Source organism: Pogoniulus pusillus, chromosome 18, assembly GCF_015220805.1.
Source record: "Pogoniulus pusillus isolate bPogPus1 chromosome 18, bPogPus1.pri, whole genome shotgun sequence".
Classification (NCBI taxonomy): Eukaryota; Metazoa; Chordata; class Aves; order Piciformes; family Lybiidae; genus Pogoniulus; species Pogoniulus pusillus.
In genome coordinates, this window is record NC_087281.1 from 13,181,839 (window position 1) to 13,204,216 (window position 22,378).

The 22,378-nt window shown below is 43.6% G+C and overlaps 1 protein-coding gene across 6 annotated transcripts in view; it reads left to right on the forward strand.

The window, feature by feature from the left end:
• Positions 1-7,174: 7,174 nt before the first annotated feature.
• The window catches only part of SMOC2 (SPARC related modular calcium binding 2), a 161,802-nt gene continuing 146,598 nt past the window's right edge, over positions 7,175-22,378 (forward strand). For all 6 annotated transcript variants that reach the window (XM_064158445.1, XM_064158449.1, XM_064158451.1 and 3 more), the window contains exons 1-2: positions 7,175-7,316; positions 16,344-16,609. The gene's annotated coding sequence lies outside the window, so the exon portion shown is untranslated. The remainder of the gene's footprint in view (positions 7,317-16,343; positions 16,610-22,378) is intronic.

Below are 22,378 nucleotides of genomic sequence, written 5' to 3' on the forward strand. Positions count from 1 at the left end.
TGACTGCATGGCATCCTTGTAGGAAGCATCTTAGTACCAGTCTGATGCTAACTCTTTGTCTGCTTTATGGCCTCAGTTGGTGAATGTGATGGTCTGGGTGTTCCCTGCCCCCTCTACTCTCATGAAAATCACCCAGACTAGACTCAGCAGCTGGAAATTAAAGAATGAAGCTTTGTATTTACAGCTTAGCAGATATTTACAATATCTACAGCTATAGACAGAAATAGACAAGTTAAAAAGTAATACAGAAACACAGCAGCCCTCCTAGAAACCAGAGTCCCCAGGAGCAGCTCCCAACCACCCTTCCACCTTCTTCCCACCCCTCTACCTTATCCCAGACTTTGCCTTATGTTCAAGATGAGTTTGGAGAATCAGCCAGGGGGGGTTAGGAAGCAGATAGATTAGTCACACAGATGGCAGGTTAGAGAGAGAGAAGTGCAGCCCAAAGCCAGAGAGCAAACTGTGTTATCTATGTTTGTGTTCTTGTTTTTATCCATCTCAGCAAGCCTATGAGAGCAGCAGACATCACCATTGTTTCCTTTTCACAGCCTGTAATCTAATTCCTCTCACTAAAATATCCCAGCTAGGCTCAAACTAGCACAGTGAATGAAGCTCCTGAAATACTCAGTGATGAGGCAGAGGGATCAACATAGGGTCTCTCCTCCAGACACAGTGGGCTCAAAGTGGATTTGTAGTGTGGGTCTGAAATCCCAAACATCTGTGTGTAGGAAAAGGATGCTAATCTAGGTTTAGATCTACTACTGCTACCATGGTATCGACATGTCTGCAGCAAGGCCTTTGATGCCTTGGCACATTCCTCACTTTGGTGCAGGGTGCCCTGCTCCTGGTTGGGGTGGTGGGACAGGATGCGAGGGCCTGTCCCATGTCTCCCTGAGAGGAATAATGAGGAGTGCTGCAGATTCAGCTCTGATGGGCCACTCATCTGGTTTTCATTTAGATTTTCTAAATTTCAGAGCAAGAGCTGCCCATGTGAAATTGTTCTGCATGAAGAGGTGTGTTCATGAAGCCCTGTCATTCTGGATTTGTAGGTTCATAGAATCATAGAATCGTAGAATCAGTCAGGGTTGGAAGGGACCACAAGGATCATTTAGTTCCAACTGCCCTGCCATAGGCAGGGACACCCTACCCTAGAGCAGGCTGCACACAGCCCATCCAGCCTGGCCTTAAACACCTGCAGAGATGGGGTCTCAACCACCTCCCTGGGCAACACAGTCCAGGCTCTCACCACTCTCATGATGAACAACTTCCTCCTCATGTCCAGTCTGAATCTCCCCACCTCCAGCTTTGCTCCATTCCCCCTAATGCTGTCACTCCCTGAGAGCCTAATAAGTCCCTCCCCAGCTTTTTTTTAGGTCCCCTTCAGATACTGGAAGGCCACAAGAAGGTTACCTGGGAGCCTCCTCTTCTCCAGAATGAACAGCCCCAACTCTTTCAGTCTGTCCTCATAGCAGAGCTGCTCCAGCCCTCATGGCCCTTCTCTGGACACACTCCAGCATCTCCACATCCTCCTTGTAATGAGGCCTCCAGAACTGGATGCAGCTATCATTCCCAGAGGAGCAGGACTTCTCCATGGAAGAAAAGAAACAAGGGACCATGCCCCATAGTTTTGGAATTAGAAACTTCAAAATTTATTCCTTAATACATGCCCTTTATTATTTCCTCTATCATGGTATCAAAAGTGGTAAGCAGTTCTGATTTTGCCTGGCTGATTGAAGAATCCTGCATTGCTGTCTACAACTACCTGAAACGAGGTTGTAGCCAGGAAGAGGTTGGTCTCTTCTCCCAGACAACCAGCAATAAAACAAGGGGACACAGTCTCAAGTTGTGGCAGGGGAGGTCTAGGCTGGATGTTAGGAGGAAGTTGTTGCCAGAGAGAGTGATTGGCATTGAAATGGGCTGCCCAGGGAGGTGGTGGAGTCACTGTCCCTGGAGGTGTTGAAGAAAAGCCTGGCTGAGGCACTTAGTGCCATGGTCTAGCTGATTGTCTAGGGCTGGGTGCTAGGTTGGACTGGCTGATTTTGGAGTTCTCTTCCAACTTGATTGATTCTATGATTCTACAGCACAGAAGTGTGACATTTTTCATTCTGTAAACCACAGCTTAGGTGCTGCCTAACCCCAGAGATGAAATGACTCCATTGCTGTCTTAAAGGTCTCTAGATAGCCAAACTGCTTCTAGACATGTCCAAGAACTCTTCTGTCTTAACAGGCTCTGAGCTCTAGGGCTTCTAGAAACTAGGTATAAATCATTTGAACTTTGCAGTTAGATCATCTCTTTCCCTCATTCCCAGCACTTTTGGAATATGAGGGCTCTTTATAAACTTCCATCTGGGCTTCCCCAGATGGAAACAGCTGAAAATGTGAATAATTAAAACAAAAACAACCACTTGTGTAAAGCATGTAGTGTTGGCTCTCTAGCATGGCATTCAGTACAACAAAGTAATTGCTAATCCTGGTCTGCCTAACACAACTCCAGAAGAGGGATCTTGGGTTTACTAAACTTCTAATTTTAGCCTGACACTTTTCAAATGCTTTCTTCACCTCAGAATTACTTGCAGGCTGAAGGGCTCACAACAGCTCTTCTGGTAATCACAACCTGGCTCAGAATTCTTGGCAATGGTCTGAGGAGAAAAGTGCCAACCTGGGAAGCAGGGTTTTCTGGTGGATTGAGGGAAAATGTTGGTAGGAGGCTAAGGCGCTGCTGGGGACGCATATGTGTTGGTTAATACAGCACAGCACAATTATCTGTGTTCTCTGCTGGAAGATTCAGGAGGGAAAAAAATCCCCTTTCTAACAGCTATCCTTCCCTGAATCTAAGTTTACAGACTTCCTTCAGAAACTCAATTTAAAGACTCCTTACATCTTTATGACATTATGAAAACCAGGCTGTTTTACACAGATATGTGCTTGAGCATGACTTTTCAGCCGCTTCTTGTCTGGCGTGCTGAGAAGTGCTGGGCAGCTCCCTGCAGGAGTCCCAGTTTCATCCTGTCTAAAGATTATCTGAGTAATATGCACTTGAGGCAACATCACAAACCCTCTCTATAGGTACTGGAAAGCATTAAATCCCCCTGAGTAGCAAAGACTGAGTCTGATTTCAGATTAATTGAATCAGCTTCTTGTCTCCACTGATGCTGCAGCAACTGTATTCCTACTTGATGCTGCAGATGAATTGTGTCAATCTGTGCCTAGCATTAGCTCTGAGTTTGCCCTGTCTTCCTCCCACTACAAATGAATGATTCTGAAGTGAGTTCCAGCATGTGCCAGTTTGAAACTAGATGGAATATTTTGGTGAGATAAATTAGATTATAGGCTATGAAAAGGAAACAGTGGTGATGTCTACTGCACTCATAGGCTTGCTGAGATGTATAAGAGCAAGAACACAAACATAGATAAGAGAGTTGCTCTCTGGCTTTGGCTGTCTGCACTTCTCTCTCTAACTTGATGTCTGTGTAACTAATCTGTCTGCTTCCTAACCCCTCCCCTAGCCAGTTCTCCAAACTCACCTTGAACATAAGGCAAAGTCTGGGATAAGGTAGAGGGATGGAAGGGTGGTTGGGAGCCCCTCCTGGGGACTCTGGTTTCTGGGAGGGCTGTTGTGTTTGTTTCTGTATTACTTTTTAAACTTATATCTTTCTATCTATAGCTGTAGATATTGTAAATACCTGCTTAGATACTGTGCTGAGCTTTAAATATAAAGCTTCATTCTAGTTTCCAGCTCGGCCGAGGCTAGTCTGGGTGATTTCATAAGAGTGGGGAGGCAGGTAACACCCAAACCATCACACAACTGCTGGTTTGAAAGGGAAAGCAATCAGATTCCATGTATATAAGAGGGCAGATCACTAGGGATTTTGTTGTAAGGAGATCAGAACTCCAAGCTGTATCCAGCGGTAACAGCTACATTCTCTTTACATCTTTGTTTTTCCAGAGAAGAGGAGGCTCAGGGGTGATCTTATTACTGTCTACAACTACCTGAAGGGGCATTGTAGCCAGGTGGGGGTTGGTCTCTTCTCCCAGGCAACCAGCAATAGAACAAGGGGACACAGTCTCAAGTTGTGCCAGGGTAGGTATAGGCTGGATATTAGGAAGAAGTTCTTCACAGAGAGAGTGATTGGCATTGGAATGGGCTGCCCAGGGAGGTGGTGGAGGCACCGTCCCTGGGGGTCTTCAAGAAAAGACTGGATGAGGCACTTAGTGCCATGGTCTAGTTGATTGGTTAGGGCTGGGTGATAGGTTGGACTGGATGATCTATGAGGTCTCTTCCAACCTGGTTGATTCTATGATTCTATGATTCTATTGTCCTGGGTGCCTTTTACTGTGACTTACCTCTGAGGACACATCACTTAGAACAAACCTTATCGTTCATGTGCTTATTCTCAATATCTCTGGCAGTATGGACCTATTCTTCAGCAGCAAAATCACACTTTCACCAGCACCCACTAAGATATTTTAAGCTTAACATTAGAAATGTTCTTGCCTAGTTTTCTGTAATTTTAAGAGGAAGAAAGAAACAGGTGAAATATCCTTCAGACTTATATTCATAGAATCATTGAATCAACCAGGTTGGAAGAGATCTCCAAGATCATCCAGTCCAACCTAGCACCCAGCCCTGTCCAATCAACTAGACCATGGCACTAAGTGTCTCAGCAAGGCTTTTCTTCAACACCTCCAGGGACGCCTGTGTGATACACAAATACCTGGCAGAAGCATCACTGGCTGGGAGGGCAACTGAAACAAATCAGTTGCCCCTTTGCATCAGAACAAGTATCCAAAAGAAAAAGAGGAGGGTAATTGTTATTGGTGATTCCCTTCTGAAGGGAACAGAGGGCCCCATATGCCAGCCAGTCTCTTCTCCCAGACAACCAGCAACAGAACAAGGAGACACAGTCTCAAGTTATGCTGGGGGAGGTATAGGCTGGATGTTAGGAGGAAGTTCTTCACAGAGAGGGAGATTTGCCATTGGAATGGGCTGCCCAGGGAGGTGGTGGAGTTGCTGTCCCTGGAGGTGTTCAAGAAAAGCCTGGATGGGGCACTGAGTGCCATGGTCTAGTTTATTGTCTAGGGCTGGGTGCTAGGTTGGACTGGATGACCTTGGAGGTCTCTTTCAACCTGCTTGATTCTGTGATTCTATGACATGGCCTTTGTTTGTACTCTAGCAATAGGCAATGCTCGTTTGTGTCACAGGGATCCGCATTGCTTTCAAACAAGCAGACGCAGAGGCAGAGGCTCTTAGTGTAGCTTCCAGTCTCACTAATAATCTGCTGGCACTTTGATTTCAGTAAAGTCTTTCCTTTGTTGTGCAGCAGTAGCAAAATAACCATGCGTGTTTATCGATGCTTTTAAAGGACCTTCCTGTGCCCTTGACTTGCTTGCTGCAATGCTCCAAAAAGGCCACCAGAGGGCATAAATGATTCACTACTTCTCAGAGCCAGGCTGGTGGGAGCGGGAACGCAGCACCCTTCATGTGTCTTGCCCGGATGGGAGCTGCACACAGGGTAGAGCTGATCGCGCTGGTGGGGGTTGCTTTGCATGGACAGACCTCACCCAACCTGGTGCTCTGGGCTCCTTCTGTGCTGCTGCACTGGAAACCGGTCCTGCTCCTCCTCTTGACTAAACTCAAACCAGATGGTACCTCCCAAGGAGAACAAATGCTTCTTTCTTTATTTAGTGCAAGAGTAATCCATACAAAATGTTACAAATGCAAAATACAAAAAGTGGTATGATGAAAGTAGTTGCATGGCAAAGGACTCATATGATTATGAAAAGGCTTCTTAGATGCAGGATGATAAACAATCAGGCATCTCTAAATATCTGTACCAGGAAAAGAGAGAGAGAGTACATTTTCTCTTTGTTGTCAAAAGTAGCAACCACAGATTGTGCTATTTTTACCAATCTCACTAAATATTTAACATACTTTCCCCCCCTCCCCCCAATGTTTTCTTCTTTCCCTCCAAGCCAGCTGAGAACAGACAGAATAGCTACTCTGCAGAAAGTAATGTTGGAGAGGCTTTTGGACATATTCTCCCATTGTCTTCTGCACTGCAGTGCAGCATGTGGGTTGGACTTCCTGTGCCAAAAGGACTGAGATGAGTCTTCTGTACTATTATTGTCAGCAAGAATGATTGAATTTGTTGTAGCAATGGAAAATGTAAAGTATCAGCTGAGATGGGTGTGATTTTTTCACTATTATACTGGAGAGTACATGGCTGTATCTGATTATTTTATGTAGAATTGGATGGTAACAAATGCAGTGCTTTAGAAATTCTAGTACCTAAATCAGGGTTTTTCTATGGGCAAAAACCATTTTCCTCCAAGTTAGACTTGTACCTTTGGTGGCTGGTAGCTGTCACCCCCATAGATGGAGCCTGCCATTTGTACAGCTGAGAGCTGAGGAAGAACATCATGAATGTTATTTCATCTCTAGACGTTTTGCCTGACAAGTCCTTGACACAGCTCAGATGAATTCCTTTGAGGCCAAAGCAAGCCAATCTAAAGGAATGCTGCCAAATGTATGTAAATAACCAATGTATTTTACACACATCTGAACAGCAATGGTGCTTGAGGAACATTTCATGGAACTCTGTAAATATTCTTACATGTGATTCATCGTATGGCTGCACTATTATCCCTGGTTTATGTCTAGAGGGATGAGCAGAGAAAAGATAAGCAATTAGGCCTTGAGAAACAAATGTATTTTATGCCCAATAGGGAAGCAGAACAAAGCAAATCAAGCAGTAAACCTGTCCATCTCTTATTTTCCATAACACTATTTTGTGGAACTGCTGTTTCTAATTTGAGGAAAAGGCAAACAAGAAACAGTTTGTGATTACAAAGTAGTGTTGTCCTTTATAGCAGTAAAATGAGAGGAGAAACACATTTCTTTTCAAAATCATTTTCTCATAGGTATCTAAAGACAATTGCCAGTTCCAAGTCACAAGGCATAAATACATGAAATTCATTATTTGGGCTTCAAAAAGGAGGGGATTGTTTTAAAGGCTGTGTTCAAGCCGAGATGTGTTGCTCCTGTCTCCCTTTAGGCCAGCACCTCCTTAACAGAAGCTGTCATACAAATGTTCACGTTAAAGCGACTCTCTCAGCCCGCTGCAGATCAAGAGTACTGGATGCAGACCACAGTCACAGTGGTGTGGCTACGTTAGCAATCTTGGAGCTTCAGAACCTGACAAGTGAAAATCTGATAGCACAGGCTATCTTTCCTGTAAGGATAAGAGCGCTAGGTGTCACTGCAGTCCAAGGAAAAAGCATCATCTCAAGGGCTCCAGTACTTGCCAAGGATAAAAGTAAGTTTTATTTTTGTACTTGAGAAAAATATTGGTTTTGAGAGAGACAGGGAAATGAGAGAAAAAGAGAACCATAAGTGCAGATATAAATATATAATTTAATTTTTAGGTGGATAGCATCTTTTATTCAGAAGAGAAACCGATGCCTGGTATGGCAAATTATAGTTAATTCCAGGGTTGTCTGTTGTAGCACAGAGTGACAGAGAATCATATCATAGAATCATAGAATCAACCTGTTTGGAAGAGACCTCTGAGCTCATCCAGTCCAACCTAGCAGCCCTATCCAGTCAACTAGACTATGGCACTAAGTGCCTCAGCCAGGCTTTTCTTCAACACCTCCAGGGACAGCGACTCCATCTCCTCCCTGGGCAGCCCATTCCAATGCCAATCACTCTCTAGCAAGAATTTCCTTCTAACATCCAGCCTATACCACTCCTGGCACAACTTGAGACTGTGTCCCCTTGTTCTGTTGCTGGTTGCCTGGCAGAAGAGACCAACCCCACCCGGCTACATCTTCCCTTCAGGTAGTTGTAGACAGCACTCATCTTTTTTCAGCTGAAGGCTTCCATCTGGAACACCATTTGGTGTTCAAAAAAAGACTGGCTTAGTGCCATGGTCTGGTTGTTTGGACAGGGCTGGGTGATAGGTTGGACTGGATGAGCTTGGAAGTTTCTTCTAACCTGGTTGATTCTATGATTCTATGATCTTGAGAACTGAAACTGCACAGTGTTATTTCCCTAATTAGCAGTAATTTCAGATAACTGATCTAACACAATTTAAGACAAGTGGGACATGGCTCAGGGGTGACCTCATTGCTATCTACAACTACCTGAGTAGTAGCTTGGAGTATAGGGGCTGAACTTGAGACATCTTGTCCCTTCACATCTCAGATATTCTATGACTCAGAAAGATTTTTACATTTGTAATTCTTGGATTCTAGGTTATTTTATAGAGAAAATAAAAAAATATGTTTTATTCTGTTCTACACCTATACAGAGGAAAAAAACTGAGTTCAAAGACATTGTAGTAGCATCAAAGGACTCTAAGAGAAGAATGTGACCTACCAAATTTGCTCTAGTTTAATTTAAAACCTCTGCCTATTTTCATTTAGTTACTTCAAGTGCAAAATTATTCTGTTAAGAATGGATGTTAACAGGTTAAAGACCTGCAGATTGGTAGTGCCACATGGGCTGCAACAGGACAAACTATCAACTCTGTAGATGTCCAGATGATAACTTGAGATATGATGCAAGATGACAGACAATTTATGCAGAAGTTGTTACTCATGAGATGTGTAACACACAGCTAATATCAGATGATGTGCTTTCCTTACTGGGGGTGTTAAAAACATATTTCTTTGTAGGTAAGCTGAGATAAAGTGGAAAGTTATGGGTTGTTGGAGTTTTTATATGGTTTAACAAATGCACACATAGTTACTGAGAAATGATGGTTTGCTGATGACACCAAGCTGTGTGGTGCAGCAGACACGCAGGAGGGCAGGAATGCCATCCAGAGGGACCTGGACAGGCTGGAGAGGTGGGCACAAGCCAACCTCAGGAGGTTCAACAAGACCAAGAGCAAGGTCCTGCAGCTGGGTCGAGGCAATCCCAGGCACAAATCCAGGCTGGGCAGTGAGTGGCTGGAGAGCAGTCCTGAGGAGAGGGACTTGGGGGTGCTGGTGGACAAGAAGCTCAACATGAGCCAGCAGTGTGCACCTGCAGCCCGGAGGGCAAATCAGAGCCTGGGTTGCATCAGTAGAAGTGTGGCCAGCAGGTGGAGGGAGGTGATTCTCCCCCTCTACTCTGCTCTGCTGAGACCCCACCAGGAGTACTGCATCCAGTTCTGGAGCTCCTATTACAAGAGGGATGTGGAGATGCTGGAGCATGTCCAGAGAAGGGCCACGAGGATGCTCAGAGCACCTCTGCTGTGAGGACAGACTGAAAGAGTTGGGGCTGCTCAGTCTACAGAAGAGGAGGCTCCCAGGTGACCTTCTTGTGGCCTTCCAGGATCTGAAGAGGGCCTACAAAAAAGCTGGGGAGGGACTTTTTAGGCTGTCAGGGAGTGACAGGACCAGGGGGAATGGAGCAAAGCTGGAGGTGGATAGGTTCAGACTGGATGTGAGGAGGAAGTTGTTCAGCATGAGAGTGCTGAGAGCCTGGACTGGGTTGCCCAGGGAGGTGGTTGAGGCCCCATCCCTGTAGGTGTTTTAAGCCAGGCTGGCTGAGGCTGTGGGCAGTCTGCTCTAGGGTAGGGTATCCCTGGGCATGGCAGGGGGTTTGGAACTAGATGATCTTTGTGGTCCCTTCCAACCCTGACTGATTCTGTGGGATCACATAGTTAACATGTATTTAGCTTCAAATTATGGCTCTTGACAATTGGCTGTGCTGTTTTATGTAAAGGCCTATATTAAGGGTTCGTTTCCCCATGTAAGATGAGTGCCTCACAAACAACCTGAAACAGAATTTTGCTGAGTTCTTCTGACATCATTACTGTAGAGTATGGATGTGATGCTTCTGAATATGTCAATGATTTCAAGGTTTGCTGCTCCTACACCAGTCCTCATGCTCTTGCATGTTTAGTGCTATTCCATCATTCTGCTGTCTTCTGGTTTCTGTCCTGTGCTTCCTCTCTTTCAGCTGATATTTTTTTTTCATCTGGTTGTGTTCCCTTCTGTTCCATAAACTTCATGTGCATTCCTCTCCTCTTCTTCAATGTAAGCTCTCCTTCATCAGGGCCAATTCTGTAAATATCTGAGTCTTGCTGAATCACCCCCACAGACTTGTCTTGAACAACTGTTTCCAATAGCACATCAGCACATCGGGACTGCCAAATGCAGCACTCAGAGGGAAACAAGCTGCTGCTCAACATGCCCAGTATGACACCAAACACATGTGATGTCATTCCACAACCACAGGACTTACTGTTATTTTGTTTTGATTTTCCCCAGCCACTGGTACTGGACTAGCAGCTTCACAAAGAATGGTTATTTAATGGCAGCTACACAAGCCAGACTCTAAGCTAGCAGCTTTATAAAGCTGTGGTTTGATTTCACCCTAGTCAGCCTGAGTTTCAAGAGTCAGAGGACCTGACAGGACACAGATTCAGACAAACAGAAGACAGAAGACAGTGATTTCATAGGAGGAATTGAGATTTTATAGTAAGCTTAGGGACCGATAGGTGAACAGCAAAGGTTAAAGAAAGCATGTGGAGAGACACTGACTGCTTCTCTTCCAGAGAAAGAGGAAAACTGGTTTTCTTCCTCTAGCTTGGAGCACAGCAAAACTGTCTCATTAGGTAGGTGACTCGTGAAGAATCAAGAGACAGATCACTGAGTCCAATCATACATAACACAAGCATCATGGCCACTAAACTATGTACTGAAGGGCCACACGTACATGCTTCTTCAACACATCTGAGATGATGACTCCACCATCTCCCTGGGCAGCCTGTTCCAATGCATCACTATTCTCTCAGTGAAGAAGTTCTTCCTAATGTTCAATCTAAACCTCCTCTGGAACAATGTCAACCCATTTCCTCTTGTCTGTTGCTAGTTACCTGGGAGGAGGCCAGCACCAGCCTCACTACAACCTCCTTTCAGATAGTTAGAGAGAGCAATAAGATTTCCCCTCAACCTTCTCTTCTTCAGACTAAAGAACCCTAGCTCTCACAGCTGCTCCTTGTATGACACACATTCCAAACCCCTCACCAGCCTTGTTGCTCTTTTCTGGACACACTCCAGGACCACAATATCTTCCCTGTACTGTGGTGCCCAGAACTGAACACAGTACTCAAGCTGTGGCCTCACCAGGGCTGAGTAGAGGAGCACAATCACTTCCCTACTACTGCTGGACACACTGGCTTTGCTACAGGCTAGGATGCTGTTATCCTTCTTGACATCCTGGGCACACTGCTGGTTTGTGTTCAGCTGGCTGCCCACCAGCACCCCCAGATCCTTTTCCACCCTTATGGTGAAGAACTTCTTTCTAGCATCTCATCTAAATCTACTCTTCATCAGCTTGGATCTATTCTCCCTAGTCCTGTCTCTACTCAACACCCTAAAAGGACCCTCACCAGCTTTCTTGTAGAGCCTTTCAGATATTGAAGTGCCACAATAATATCTCCTTGGAGCCTTCTCTTCTCCAAACTGAACAACCCAAACTCTCTCAACCTGTCCTCATAGGAGAGGTGCTCTAGCCTTTGGATCATCCTCGTGGCTCTTCTCTGGATATGTTCCAATGGGGAACATTTAGTATGTTAATGCTGAATGCTGGAGCACTAAAATAACTGGATACAGCACTTGCCACAGACAACATGGAAAAAAACCCTCTGAGTAATGGTTGCTTTAGGAAAGTGTGTGTGATCTATCTCTTTTACCTTTGCAAGTCAGAGCAAACAGGAGAGGGAATTTAGCACATGGTGATCTCTTTATTATGGTGTAAAGACACCCATCACTCTTTCCAGGGGAAGGTCCATTACTAGATCCTGACAACAGCCAATACACCTACACATTGAATGTTGTGTTATTAATGACCCTGCTAATAGCTGGTGACAGTGAGAGAGTGAATTTCCACAGTTCACAGCCCTTTGTAAGATGGCTTCTGGAACCTTTCTCTCCACGTTCATCTCCCCCTCTGACCTCTTTATCAGTCAGTGAGTGGTACCAGAGGCTCAAGACACATAATCACAGCAGTGTGCCATGTGTGCTTTGCAAAGAAAGAACAAAACAAAACTCAAATCCAAAACCAACCAAACAACAACAACAAAAAAAAGCATTTCTTAAAAAAATGTAAATTTCTCTTCATACTTTATAAGGTAATGAAAATGTCATTCAGATTTACCTTCTCTTTTTTGTGCTTACTAACATGAATGGTCATCTTTAATCTTCAAGTGAACATTGAGGCTCAGGGGTGTCCTCATTGCTCTCTACAATGACCTGAAGGGAGGTTGTAGCCAGGTGAGGGTTGGTCTCTTCTGCCAGGCAACCAGCAACAGAACAAGGGGACACAGTCTCAAGTTGTGCCAGGGTAAGTATAGGCTGGATGTTAGGAGGAAGTTCTTCACAGAGAGAGTGATTGGCATTGGAATGGGCTGCCCAGGGAGGTGGTGGAGTCACCATCCCTGGAGGTGTTCAAGAAAAGCCTGGCTGAGGCACTTAGTGCCATGGTCTAGTTGACTGGATAGGGCTGTGTGGTAGGTTGGACTGGATGATATTGGAGGTCTCTTCCAATCTGGTTGATTCTATGGTTCATATTTATAGTTATGCAACCTGATCTAAAATTCACCATGGTCAGTGACAGTACTGCCATTGACTTCACTGGACTTTGAATCAAGTCTGTATATATTTTATAGCTCTGACTTCCTTGGCTCCAAGCCATGAAACCAGAAGCTGAACTTGAGTTATTTGTACAGTCAACGAATTTAAAAGTAACATTGAAAAAAAGCCCCCCTATTGTGTTTGCTTCCATTTCTTCCCCTCCTTCAATAGGAAGATAAGTGGCTTGTCATTTCAGTACATCTGCAATTGAAGGTAATGTCAACAGCTGTGGGTTACAGTTTATTTCAAACATACTTTGTGCTTAGCAAGCCTTATAAAATGGAAGCTTTTTGCCCACAGACCAACTGCTTGAGTGACTCCCTATTTCCTGGTGTAGATAATGTTACACAAATGCTAGTGAAGCACATTACTGGCTCTTTGGCTGCACTTGGTGTCTGCAGAAGCACCTGGAGTCTTCTAAGGCCTTCAAACTTTTGCATTTGGCCAGTCATATCTAAATGTAGTGATGCTGCTGGTCATTGCAGGGTGGCTGTGATATACTGCTTCACGTGAGACAGCATAGACATTAAGGTAGTGACAGGAGAAGGGGGAATGGAGCAAAGCTGGAGGTGGGGAGATTCATAGTGGACATGAGGAGGAAGTTGTTCAGCATGAGAGTGGTGAGAGCCTGGACTGGGTTGCCCAGGAAGGTGGTTGAGGCCCCATCCCTGGAGGTGTTTAAGGCCAGGCTGGATGGGGCTGTGGGCAGCCTGATTTTGGGTAGGGTGTCCCTGCCTATGGCAGGGCAGTTGGAACTAGATGATCCTTGTGGTTGCTTCCAACCCTGACTGATTCTATGATTCTAAATCTCACCACTCCATCTCTTGGAATTGCTAAAGCTTCTTTGAGGCACTTCACCTACCATTTGCATGGTAAATGCACAGTAAGTGGTTACAGAATGCACATTAAATGGTTACTGTACTTCCACAGAAAGCCTAAGTTACACAGTGGGTGTCTTCTCTTTAACAAGAGAAAATATGAAAACAACCGAAGTACTTTCCTGCCACTTCCTAGTAACTCAGACTTTGAGTTCATGTTTGAGTTGTTCAAAGAGGTTAAAAATACATTTTTGTTTAGTTTTGTTATAGAATCAAAGAATCAACCAGGTTGGAAGAGACTTGCAAAATCATCCAGTCCAACCTAGCATATAGCCCCGGCCAACCAACTAAACCATGGCAATAAGTGTCTCAGCCAGGCTTTTCTTGAACACTTCCAGGGATGGTGACTCCCTGGGAAGCCCATTCCAATGCCAATCACTCTCTCTGGGAAGAAGTTTCCCCTAACATCCAGCCTAGACCTCCCCCAGCACAACTTGAGACTGTGTACCCTTGTTCTGTTGCTGGTTGCCTGGCAGAAGAGACCAACCCCCACCTGGCTACAGCCTCCTTTCAGGTAGTTGTAGACAGCAATGAGGTCTGCCCTGAGCCTCCTCTTCTCCAGGCTGCACACCCCCAGCTCCCTCAGCCTCTCCTCACAGGGCTGTGTTCCAGGTCCCTCACCAGCTTCATTGCCCTTCTCTGGACACGTTCCAGTATCTCAACATCTCTCTTGAATTGAGGAGCCCAGAACTGGACACATATCACTTTGGATATGTTCAATTTTTAAAAAGAAGTTCTTAAAGGAATCTTGTAGTTAGTCTGTTTCTTTTTTAAACACAAACTGTGTGTGTAATCCTTACTCAAACTCAGAAAAGCTGTTCAGTGTAACGCAATACCCTAGCATGTACAACATTGCTGAGGGTTGGTCAAAGGGAAAAAAAAGTATGTACTTTCTCTCCCGTTGTTTTTCTTTGCTTATTAATACCAGTGCCTTTCAGGTTTGCTGGGAGCCTTGGGGAATTAAGGAGATATCTTTCCCCACCACCACCCCTGAAATCCCAGCTCTAAGAGACAGGCACTCTGATTAAAAGCACATAGCACCTAGAAGTTGTTCTGGAAGCCCTGAGATTGATAACTGCTGGCCAGACAATGATATATCATATTGAAGAGGATTCTGATACTTCAGCAGTTAGAGGATCCCTTGGATCTTTCTCTGTCTTAGCATCTGTTTCTGGCCACCTACTTTAATGAAATTTGGAGGAACTTAACTTTGTCAGAGATTGTTATTTCTCTATCAGATTGATGAATGGATTCAAAGGAGAAGAGGCAGGAGGAATGCTGAGATAGCAGCAGATATATGCAGCCCATGATAAGTGCCTCATTTCTTCATTAAATCACAGAGCAAATCAGAAGGCTGGGCTGGCAGAGAGAAGCCCTCAGATAAACGGTAGCCCACCTTCTCAGCAGTTTCAGGGGTAGATACAGTCAGCTGCTCTCAGCAGCAAAGGAGTTGTTCTGCTTCTTTGCCCAGGACTAAACCTTGCCAGGTGCTGCACAGGCTGGCCCCACTCCAGCAAAGCACTTAAGCACATGGTTAACTTTCAACACATCAATTACTCATGGAGAAGTCAAGCCTGGAGAAGCTGCTGCTGCAGAGATAGCAGAGAAAAGGAAATGGGGAGGTGGTGACCTTATTGCTTCTCTTTGCCAATGGACCTGTCTGCAGAGCCTGGGGTGAAACGATCACAGAGGCTAATAGGTCAATGACCTACTACTCTGTCATTGGCCTATCCCCAAGCCTTGTGAAAGAGAGGGGAAGGGAGAGGGGAAGATCTGTACAGTTTGTCAGATGTTATCACACTTGATAAGACAAAGCTTCACTTTCAGGAATTTTTCTTTCCTAGTTTGCAGTGGGAAAAAAAAGGCAACTCAGACATCTGTGGTGGCAAAGAGGAAACTCAGTCTTTTGTTCTTGCTCTGCCACTCACATCTGTGACAGGTTTCCTTTCTCCCTTAAGCTATTTCAGTTTCTGGCTCTGCATGTGTCAAAATAAATTTCCAAAGCAAATCACAAATACATGGGGTAATTAGAGCTGTCATTTTGATGTCAGGGAAAGCACTCCCTTCCCAAGAAGAATATACCTGCTCAACAGCATGTTGTGTATTGTAGTGGTGATGAAGAATTTGGCATTTGTCTCTTTAGAGTGGGATATTTGAGGGTCTGTTTGTTTGTTGGTTGGTTTTGTTTTATTGGTTTTGATTTGATGGTTTTGATTTGTTGCTTTTGTTATGTTGGTTTTGATTTATTGGTTTTGCTTTGTTGGTTTTGATTTGTTGGTTTGGTTTTGCTGGTTTTGATTTGTTGGTTTTGATTTGTTGGTTTTATCTTGTTGGCTTTGTTTTGTTGGCTTTGTTTTGCTGGTTTGGTTTTGTTGTTTTGATTTGTTGGTTTTGTTTTGTTGGTTTTGATTTGTTGGGTTTATTTTGTTTGTTTTGTTGTTTTGATTTGTTAGTTTGGTTTTGTTGGCTTTGTTTTGTTAGTTTTATTTTGCTGGGTTTGAATTGTTGGTTCTGTTTTGTTGGCTTTGTTTTGTTGGTTTGGTTTTGTTTGTTTTGTTTTATTGGTTTGGTTTTGTTGGTTTTGATTTGTTGTTTTTTATTTGTTGTTTTTGTTTTATTGGTTTTATTTTGTCAGTTTTGATTTGTTAGTTTTATTTTGTTGGTTTTGTTTTGCTGGTTTTGAATTGTTGGTTCGGTTTTGTTGGCTTTGTTTTGTTGGTTTGGTTTTGTTGGTTTGTTTTGTTGGTTTTGATTTGTTGGTTTTTATTTGTTGTTTTTGTTTTGTTGTTTTTGGTTTGATGGTTTTGATTTGTTGGTTTTGTTTTTTCACTTCAGAGAACGGGATAAGGAAAAAGGAGAATTGTCTTATGCTGCTGCCATGTGAGCCCTTCTCTGTTCCAAAAACTGTCAGAAAATGATGCTGAGAGGCAGACAACTATGCTTAACCACTAAAACACACAAAAGTGACCCCAGAGTCACCTCATGAGAAACGTGAACATCTAGCTGAATGGAAAGAAAATGTTAAAAACATATATTCAAGAATTAGCATTCAGAAAACATGAAAGAGAAGATCCATTTCTCCAGATCTCCAGCAACACTGAGTGAGTAACTTTAAGAAAGTACTGTTGTAAACATGCATGCAGCCCAGATCTTTGCTCTTTCACAGAGGCCCTCAGGGACACTTCTGAAGGTTCCTTCACAAGACAAGACAAAAATGACATTCTCACAGGGGGCCTGCTCTCAACTGTTCTTACAGTTTGTTTTTAATGTGAGCATTTTGTAATAATGGTAGCATACATGGAGATAATTATTTCAAAGACTCTTTTTCTTTTTTTCCTGTGACAGTTTAGGCACATGAGAAACTAAATACTTAAATGCTTTAATTTCCTACTCCTGTGCTATACATGACTCCTCTATCTCTGTGGAGTTACAGCTGCCTCACCAGTCTTCTCTAGCACCCACGTAGCACCTCAGTCACAGGAGATTTCAACCAGAATAGAACCAAACCTATATTTTAGATGTAGAAAGAGTGAAATGCATCCAAAATGCACACTACAGGATGGGAAGAAGAATGGGCTTTCTACTCAAGGTGCATTCAGACATGCGTTCTTACTGCTCCCTGATCTGCTTTTGGTGAATGATTTATGTGCCAGCTCCACAGAAGGAGTCATTATGATTTCTTTCTCCCATCCTTCACATGTATTTTCCAACGTGGCATTTGTGTGTGTGTGTGAGCTGGAGGTACTACTGTGACGCACCAAACAAGGAGGGAAGGCCTCGCTGAGGTGTGATGCAGATCAGTGGCTTACCTCTGACATGAGTTTAGGGGCTCCTGTCTGACCCAGCTGCTTCTCCCTGCCTCTATACTGCAATTCTCTGTAGTTTCACCCTGTTTTTTTCTGGAAGATGTTGAAAGTAGATCAGGAAACTTACCTAGATGAAAAGAAGTTTTCTCCTTACCAACAGTTTCTCATTCAGGTCAATGTATCAATTGTAGTCCCATCAACAGGTTGTAGTACAGGCAAGAGGGCTGTGGGACACAGCACAAGGATGGGAACAAAGATTTCTTGAAGCAGTATAGCCTACATTTTACTCAGCAGCCTGAGTAAAACTTTTTAGGCTGGAGAAGCTACAGGTATGGTTATATGAGTCTGTGATGCAACTCCCTAAGGAAACTTTGCCCTTCTGCAGGTTTTCTATTCAAGCACCACAGTACCTCTTTGCAAACATTAAGTGCTGTGTCCCTACAACACACCTGGCAAGCAGATACAGTATCATCTTATCAGATGGGCAAAACCAGCTCTGGGGCAGTCATGACCAGCTCAGCTGTGCAGCACAGGCTGCCACAAGAGCAGAAAGGAGCAGAAAGTCCTAATGGTTGGACTGATGTTTTAACTGCTAGAAATCAGTGGTCATTGAGACTTGGGACTTCTTAGTCTGGAAAAGAAAAGACTGAGAGGGGATTTGATAAATGTCTATAAATATCTGAGGGATGGTTAGGAGGGGGAGGGACAGGCTCTGCTCACTGCTCCCTGGGATAGGACAAGGAGCAATGGGTGTAAGTTGCAGCACAAGAGGTTCTGCCTCAACACAAGGGGCAACTTCTTTATTGTAAGGGTCACAGAGCACTGGAACAGGCTCCCCAGAGAGGCTGTGGGGTCTCCTTCTCTGGAGCCTTTCAAGGCCTGTCTGGATGTGTTCCTCTGTGATCTGTGTTAGATAGCATTGTCCTGATCTGGCAAGGGGTTGGACTTGATGATCTCCTTGGATCCCTAACATCCTATGATTGATATAAATTGCTGAATTTCAAGGAGCAGTAAGAATGATGTGAGGATCAGTGATATGACTTGCAGATGGCTTTCATTAAGTGGAGGTTTAATTGGATTAAAGAAACAATTTAGAGAATACATCTGAACTACTTGAAATACCTTGATCCAATCTTGAAGAGGCCTTTTAAGCAAATCAAACATTCTGCTGGGAATTTTTTCGCTCCACTGAAATTTCCTGGGGCATTCTTGGCTTGGAACAAACAAACAAACAATCAATTTAAAAATATTTATGTTTACTAGTTTTATCACTGACACTGAGATATATTTTATACAAAATATATGCTTATGCTTCTAAGAGGAATTGTTATTTTTTGCCAGCTCTTACCAACAGAAGCTTTGTCATGGTTTATCATGAGTGACTGTGATGGAAGTTCTTCACAGAGAGAGTGATTTGCCATTGGAATGGGCTGCCCAGGGAGGTGCCATGGTCTAGTTGACTGGCTAGGGCTGGGTGCTAGGTTGGACTGGATGATCTTGGAGGTCTCTTCCAACCTGGTTGATTCTATGATTCTATGAAAATTAATAATCTGTATTAATTTTGATATCCAAGTGATGATTGTTACTAACTGTGAAAACTGTTTGTCAACATTAAAACTTGCCAGAAAACTTATTCACAAGGTTCAAAAATGCACAGTTTGGAAATTTATACACTCAGGGAACAGGCAAAACTCGAGCACTTATTTCCTAAAGTGGCAAATGCAAATATTACACTGGAAGAGAAGATTCTTGCAGTTAATTATACTGCTTAACCATTCACTAGAGCACACAGGAAGCTCCTTTCTGCTTATGACAGAAGGCAATTAATTAATTAAAAGAGGCTTTTAAGTATTTACTCACAAAATAGTATCAGGTGATCTTATTGTGGCCTTTCAGTATCTGAAGGGGGCCTACAAAAAAGCTGGGGAGGGACTTTTCAGGATATCAGGGAGTGCCAGGGCTAGGGGGAATGGAGCAAAGCTGGAGATACGGAGGTTCAGACTGGACATAAGAAAGTTATTCAGCATGGGAGTGGTGAGAGGCTGGAATGGGTTTCCCAGGGAGGTGGTTGAGGCCCCATGCCTGGAGGTGTTTAAGGCCAGACTGGATGGGGCTGTGGCCAGCCTGATCTTGGGTAGGGTGTCCCTGCCCATGGCAGGGGTGTTGGAACTAGATGATCCTTGTGGTCCCTTCCAACCCTAACTGATTCTTAGTTATTACAACGATGAAAGTAGTGTTGATTAACCTTTCCTAAGAGGAAGCTTATTGCATATTCAGTGTTTATAGTCCATCTTTTTAAAACGTCCTCATCTCTATAATAAGTTCATTATTTGTGGTGTTGTTTTGGCTCAGAAGTTTTGGGAGTTGGGGCTCAAAGGTTAGTTTTCTTAAGCCATATGTTACTGCTTTCACATATAACTATATCCTAACACAACCTCACCAAGGCCACAGATTACCTTGATTTGCAATGCATGCTCCAAAGAAAGTTATATAAATGCTCACAACTCTATTTCCTGATTTGATCTTAGATTTTAATCTAAGATTCCTGAACCTTTTTTTTTTCCTAGGGACAAATGCATGATTTCATGGCTAGACTGCAAAGCTATGATTGAACAATATAAGTCAAAGTTTGCCTTCTTTGAATAGTCCAAAGAAGTAAAACAATTGCCTAACTATGTTTTTGAGCCTATCTGTGATTGTTTCAAAAAGGCAGCCAAATAAAACTTCAGCTGCACTTTCCTTCTAATTTTCAGCTGTTCAAAATCAGCTGTGGACCTCAGGCTCAAAAGACACCTCAGGCCTGAAAGCCACCTAGGCTGACACTTGAAAAGCTGGAGATATTCCATCTAATTATGATTCATAAAATGAAAAATGGTTTGTAAGCATGGAAAACAGTATTCACATTCAACAAAGCTGGTGAAAGGCCTGGAACACAAACCCTATCTCTCCTGGGGGGGAGACATAGGCTGGATGTTAGGAGGAAATTCTTCCCAGAGAGAGTGATTTGCCATTGGAATGGGCTGCCCAGGGAGGTGGTGGAGTTGCCATCCCTGGAGGTGTTCAAGCAAAGCCTGGAAGAGACACTTAGTGCCATGGTCTAGTTGACTGGTAGGGCTGGGCGCTAGGTTAGACTGGATGATCTTGGAGGTCTCTTCTAACTTGGTTGGTTCTATGATTCTATGATTTTATAATCTTCTTCTCTCTTAATGTCCTACGATAACATTTCAGTCACAGGCAGGAAAAGACTCGTCTTGTGGACGCGTACCTGATAGCGGCAGGGATGGAGAAAGTTGAATGAATGAAGTGCAGTAATTACTTGCATTATATGAGCTTTAGAGTCTCTGAGGACTCTTTCTTAAGGGCCCATGAAGGTCAGAGTTCTCCCATAGTACCTGTTGCATCAATTTTCAGAGAAAAACAATATGCTTATGTCAGTGACAGTCCAGTCCAAAGTTGGTTTATTTTCCATCTGCTTTATGGTGCAGACAGGACAGCACTCAGCAGCAGCTATTCATCTGAGTGTCTGTCATCTTCTCAGTCAGTCTGATTTATGTTCAGCCTTCAGCCAGTGATGTGGCTCCTGACTCCAGTTAGTCAGGAGTCAGGAGGCCCATGATGTCTCACTGCTACATGATGTGGGTGTGAATTTGAGGTTCTAGTAGTTGTGCACAGGCCTGGAAAAACCCAGAAGCTTGAATCTTGGTTCAATCTGTAGCAACCTTAAGAGACTGTTCAGAAATTGCCTTTACTGCTTTGTAGTGGAAATCAGCTGCACGGATTAAAAAGGATGCCTGTGCATATGATACAGAATTAAACAGAGGGAAAGAGACAGGCAAAAGAGAAGGATACTCCCCTGGAGCATTCAACTGGATCTCTGTATTGGGAGGCACAAAAGAAATTAGCCATCTGAGATTGATGCTGGGGAGTGAATGTGATTTGTATTTTTATTAATAAAGAGGTCTCCCCACAAAGGAAATTCCCATCATGGCCTGATGATGTAGCACTAAGTGGTAATTGATACATAAAATGCCAAGCCTATAGATCTCTAGTTACACTGGACTAGACACTCTCTTGGGCTTGTAATTACAGAGAGTTGGCAGATATACAGATTTCATCTTTGAAACAGAAAAGAGCTTTCTGCTCTCCTGCCAATTGGGATGACTAAACCCAGTGCCAAGTTCGATGTACCTTCCACAGTGTTTACAAAGCAGTGTTCAATCCTACCTCAGATTCCTTAACTCTCTGGGTTTCTGAAAATGAGCTAATAAAATATTTGTTATGGCACCTGCAGCAGCGTGGCATCTTAGAGAGAAAAGTCAGGTCCTGCCTCCTAACCAATGGAAGGCAGAGTCAAGAAGAAGCAATAGCTCAGAACTGTGCAGGAGGAAGACTGCATGAGGCACTTAGTGCCATGGTCTTGCTGACTGGACAGGGCTGGGTGCTAAGTTGGACTCAATGATCTTGGAGGTCTCTTCCAACCTGGTTGATTCTATGATTCTATCTCTAATGACAACCTCTGCACATCTTCCCTCCGATCTGTAGCACTGAGATCAGCAATATCACGTCTGGCTTTGGTGGTCTATGCTGACTGCCAAGATGGTAGATGATCAGCAATCTGATACTTAGACATCTCCACATAAAATATGTAAAACCTGTGGGCAAAAGAGCAGTATTTAATACTTTCTGGCCAAATTCTGCTCTCAGTTACACCAGAGGAATGCAACTCAAGTCAATATGATTTACAGGAATTAAGGACAGCACATGGTTTGGGTTTTCCTTGAGATGACATTTAGATTCTAGTTGCAGCTAACAGGCACAGACAAATCTCAAAGAAAAGTAACACTGTCATTTGTTTTTCTTCCCTAACTCCAATGTCAGTCCCAGACTAACAAAGCACCCTATAATATTTGTTTAGGCACTAAGTTTGTTAGCCTAACTTATTTCTAAAGTTTATCCCATATTTCTGTAAAAAAAAAAATCTCTTAATGCCAAATGTGCTCAAATACTCTTTTTCACAGGCTTAGTGTACACTAGGAAGAGCTTACAAGTATAGCTCTGCTGGAA